Genomic DNA, 5,501 nt, shown 5'->3' with positions numbered 1-5,501 from the left:
ATGCAACAGCTTTCCAAACACGTAGTTTACTTTAGAACCGGATCCAACGAGAGTAGGCGTGGCGGTAAAATGGGCTGGATGCACCAGAGGTGTTGAGCTGCCGGCGTTAATTAAGAAAGATTTGTTCATGGAGCCGTGACTGGGAAGCGGATGGTCAGTACACTCAGGGTGACGGTGACCCAGTCATATGTGTGAGGTTGAGCACACAGGCACCACGGCTAGATGTCCCCAGGTGGGGACATTCTGGGTCCCCATAGAGCCCCTCCAAAGTTTCTCTGTGACTCACTCATTGGCCCTGGGTCAGGCTGACCTGACCAACCCTTGGCCATTCATCTGTCTGTGATCCTGGCGCAGTGTAGGGCTTTGCAGCAGAGGCTGTCTAGCAGAGCAGGGTGGGAGCTAGGCCTTGTCACAGCAACCCTGTCACCTGGGGGCTAGTTCTTAGCCTCTCACCCTCAGAGGTCTGCAGTGGGGAGTGAGATAATGCATGTAATGCACTTGGAACATACTTGGCATCGAGTAAACTCTTGTGAAAATCAGTACAACCCAAGTGTCAGGTTTCTTTCCACCATTCCCCATCCTCCAACCCCTGCGAGCGGGGGTCCTATCTCACGCCCTCCCAAAGGGCGTCTTTCAGGCCTTCGCTGGGATGGTGCTCTCCATTGACCATGGCTGGTCACCAGCAGAGCGTCAGAAAGCAGTGTCCTCAGCACGCTGTCCTTCTGCTTCCTGGAACAGCAGGAGGTGAGCAGGAGCAGGCGCCCCTCCCTCCACGGCCTGTCTCCTTCCCCCAGACGGTGTTAAGTACCGGCTTGACCTGAGTCCACGTGACCAAAGAGCAGGAGGAGCTGCAGCATGCCAGAGAGTCGACACCTCTCAGTTACACGTACTTAGTACGTCACGGTTTTCACGGGGAGGTCAAAATGGGAACAAACGCGTGATTACATGGGGAAAGGAGTTTTGGGGGATTTTCAGTGTACAAGTCTTGCACTAACTTTGTTATTCTTAAGCATTTTATTCTTCTTGATGTGATGAACAGAAGTGTTTTTGTTTATAGTTTATAGTTTAGCATTGCATTTATTGGGGTGACATTGGTTAATAAAGTTATATAGCTTTCGGGGGTACAATTCTATAACACATCACCTGTGCACCATGTTGTGTGTTCACCGCCATAAGTCCAATCTCCTTCCATCACCATTTATCCCCCCTTTACCCTCTGCCACGTCCCCCAGCCCCCTTTCCTGCTGGTCGTCACCATGCAGAAGATTTTGTTCCAACACTTGTAAGGGTAACTAGTCGTCACAGCAAAGGAAAAAGAGTAGAGCGGTGTAATTAGAACAGTTTATATGAGGATTTCCCATGTGGGACAGCTAGTACTCTAGGGGGCAGCAGGACCCTGGGTTGGGGGCAGGGAAGAAAAGGAGAAGTTTAAACCTTGTGCTAAACATCACTCTTCCCTTCACAGAATGTCTCCTGTGAGCATTACCAGTTCCCCCTCTGGCTCCCCCCCCCCCCGCCCCTGTCCCCAGCCTCACCCCTCTCTCCATGCTCCCCTGCGTGGCCCACTATCGCCTTTGCAGGTATTCCATGCCCCCTCTCGGCACAGCCTCCCAAACCCAGGGTCCCCCTTCCCCACCTGTCAGCATCTCCCGCTCAGGCTGGGACCCTGCCCATTGGCCCCGCCCACCCACCAGTGCAGCCAGCACTGTGCCGGGGCCCTGGCTCGGCTCTCTGAAGTGGCTGAGCAGGGCGCCAGTACCCAGAAGCCCTGGCTGGGAGGAGGGAGCTCCCCTGAGATCGACTTCGGCTGGAGCCCTCCTTAAACTCCAGGGAAGGCTAGGATGTGTCAGCATCCCCTCTATCTATCCTTGTCCTTCACTCAGGGTCAGCCCTGAATCCCTGCAGTGGCCGGAGGGGGTTCAGCTAGCTCCTGCCCTCCTCCCTCCCGCCCCCTCCAGGCCCTGTGAACCCCGTCTTGGTGTCTGCTTCTCCAGGGCCCTGGACTGGCACCTGGGCTGCTCCAACCAGGTGGGAGCTGTCAGAGGGCTTCAGCAGGAGAGACACTGGGGTCACACAGGACAATTTCCAGAGCGGGGACCCAAGAAGGCCGACTTCTGAGTGTGAACTGTGGGTGTCCTCCAGAGGACTGGAAACACACACACACACACAAACCCACACCTCTCGTGGGTAAATGTTAATTCTCAGACCTACAGAACCAACCTCAAATGAGGAAAATAAATGTTCCCTGAAGTGCCCCTTTTGTTTGCAAGGTGGGTACCTCCAGCACAGCAGGTCCCTGATTATGCAGACCAGGTAGTTACCTCACCTCAGCCCGGGGCCTTTTGCCCCCACCTTCAAACAGCCCCGTGGGACCTGCAGGGAATGAGAAAAAGGCCGTTGCTAAGCAACTGGGAAGGTAGGACTTATGCATTCTTTCTTCCAGTTGCAGGGTCTTGCTTATAATGTGCAAGTGAAGACATTAGACCTGGTGAAGCTGTGCACCTTCCGCAAAACCAACACGACTCACCCTCTTGGTCTCTCTCCTACCCCCGGTCTGCCTGCAGAAACACTACTCCCCCCTACCACCTGTCTCCGCTTCTCCCCAGGCTGCTCCCACGGAGCCCGCCCTCCTCGTTGGGGGGGCGCTGCGTCAGCCTGGAGTTCACCCCTCCCACCTCTGCACCTGCCCTGCAGGGCGAGGTCCCCGGAGAGCTTTGCTTCAAAGAAATTCGGAACATTTCAAAGACGTGCTTCTATTCATGACAAATATTCCAGCAGGAGCCATTTGGATGAACAGTAGGTCTTTAGGGGTGCCTGTCTGATCTGGGGGAGATGGGCATTCCATTCACACGGGGACAAGTTCCAAGGAGCAAGGACAAAGACAAAGCGAAAGGAGACAACACAGGCAAAGGATTAGGGAGCTGAAAAACAAATGTGGGGGGGCAGAGCAGCAGAGGTGACCCCAGGTGCCTGCAGGGAGAAGGCAGCAGGAAGCCGGAGGAGAGCTCTCCAAGGCTGGGGACAGGCCAGCAGAGGACGGGGTACCTCAGAGGACAGGGCTGACATATGAGGCCGGAACACGGGAAACTGGTCATGAGTCTTCGTCGGAAACAGAAGCCTAGGGTTTGGGGTTTACTCTGGAGAAAACCAGAGTGTAGGCTTCAGGTTCTGCACACGTTTCTATACGTCACAATGTATCCATAATACACCGCTCGCTTGGCTGTGAATAATATAGTCATATTGATGTAAACACTGAGTTTTGAGGCGATAAAATGTTTGCTTCAACTTACAGAAAGGGTGGACAGCCGAGACCGACCGGGAGCAGGAGGTGGGAAAGCCAGCTCCTCCCCTCCCTGATGAAGACGTCAACTAACAGTGTCTGACGTGGAAAAACCAAACACTCGTATAACAGAATGAGCCCTTCATTGGGGAAGAAGGAGGCAAGTATTTAAGGAATGCCTTATCAAAGCTGCAGCATCTGAAAGTGGTTCCCATACCCAATGGCGGAGCGACTTGGGCGTGTTTGTACCTTTCAGGTGGAGGGAGAGGAGGACGAGCCCTCCCCTGACTCTCTGACCACACCTGCAAGTGGACACCTCACCGTGTCTTCTCCCACTCAGCCCCCTCCCCCAGAAGTCTGCCTGAGGGCATGGGCCCTCCTCTCCGAGGCAGTGCTCAGATTTGGCAGGGGGGGGGGTGTGTGTGTGTCATGAGTCCTTTGGCTGCACGGACTACACCCTCTGCAGCCCCCTGGGTCTCACCAACAGGAAGGGCCAGGCAGCGTCAGCCTGGAGACCTACTGACACCCGACTTTGTCACCAAAATCTAATGCTTTTTGCAAAACAAGCATGTCCACCTGTTCTTCAAACACTGTAAGTTGGAATTTTCACTTCTCTAGCTACAGACCTGCAAGCTGCTCCCATCTGTCCATAAGGGAAGAGATTCCCTGTGTCCCAGGCCACTGCCCTCCTTGATGGCAACTTCCAAGACCCAGGAAGGGCAGCAGTGGCAATTCTGATGCAAGCAAAATGCACTGCCCGCCTCGCAGGCCTCCCAGCCCCTTACTGGCACAGGACAGGGGGACTCTGAGGAAAAACGTCCTTTCTTCTGTGTGCCGTGATTGTCTTGAGACTCACTGTCCGCTGAGAGCATGGTGGTAATCTGAGAGTGCTTTCCACCAGGAGAACTGGATCTTCGGCCCAGGCACTGAAAGGAAAAGAGCACCCTTATATGGTGGAGGCCTCAAGGTGCTGGGGAAGCCCCCACCCCAAACATTCCCTGACAGCCTTTGATGAAGAAAGAAAATCACTCTGTGAAAAATGCCAGGCCAAGGCACTGTAAAAAAAGAAATAGAATTTGACAAAGGGAGGATTTTAATAATTCTATTTAATTCATCAAAATCTTTTGGAGGCCATTCCTTACAATGATGAAAAAACATGGCTCTTGCCCTTCCCTTCGAGAGAGTAACATTTTGTAGAGTGAAGACCACCACAAATACAATAAGAAATAAATGCATGGAAGGTGTTATGACTTCAATATTATTCTTTATTCAATTCAGATGTTCAGCATAGTGGTCAGAGAATCATGTACTCTGCGGAGTGGTGCCCCCAGTACTTCCAGTACCCACTTGACCCTCAGTATTATCAGGTGTATTCACTGAGCTGCGGTTTGCATCTCTGTGACTTTGTGACTACCGATTTGTGCTCCTTAACCCCTCACCCTTTCCCCCAGCCCCTAACCCCCCCTTCTAAAACGGCAGTCTGTTCTCCATATCTATGAGCCCATTTCTATTTTGTTTGTTTATTTTCTTCAAATTCCACATATAGGTGAAACCATACGGTATTTGTCTTTCTCTGTTTGACTCACTTCCCTTAGTGTCATGGTCTCCAGTTCCATCCATTCTATCGCCAAAGGTCAGATTCACTGAAGAAGAGGTTATTTCTAACTGGAAAACTGGAGGAGTTTCTTAGAGACGGTGCTCTTTAGACTGGACCCTCCCAGCAGGGCGGGACTGCCCCGGGCGGCTGTGGAAGGCGGGGCAGAGATGAGGGAGAGAAACGGCTTGAATCCTGGAGAGCAGACGTGGCTTTGGGGTGCGGGGCCTTCTCCAGCGAAGACACGTCGGTTTAGGAGAAGACGTGTCGGGAGGTGGGACACGGCAGGAGTGGGTGGAGACATACGGCGGAAGGACTTGCTGTGCTTGGGATTTTGACCTTTAACCTGTGTCCCACTGTGTCACTACTGCAGCTGTGGGGGAGGGGACAGACACTTGGAAGGCGGGAACGATGGGTCTCCACACAAGATGACACTTACAGTCCATGTCTCGCCCTTCCTACGTGAAGGAGCATTGCCATGTTTACCCCCGACACACAGGACTGCATGTTTGGACATCGCTGGTCTGTTGCTGACTGACATGGGGGGGCATGCCCTGCAAACCCAGGTCTCACCGGCAGAGGCGCACCTGCGCTGCCGATGGAGCCCTGCCCCCCACCCTCCCCCGG

The sequence above is a fragment of the Artibeus jamaicensis genome, unplaced genomic scaffold (assembly GCF_021234435.1).
Source record: "Artibeus jamaicensis isolate MK-2021 breed Jamaican fruit bat unplaced genomic scaffold, CSHL_Jam_final scaffold_660, whole genome shotgun sequence".
Taxonomy (NCBI): Eukaryota; Metazoa; Chordata; class Mammalia; order Chiroptera; family Phyllostomidae; genus Artibeus; species Artibeus jamaicensis.
The sequence above is the reverse complement of the archived record's forward strand: the minus strand, read 5'-3'. Positions refer to the sequence as shown.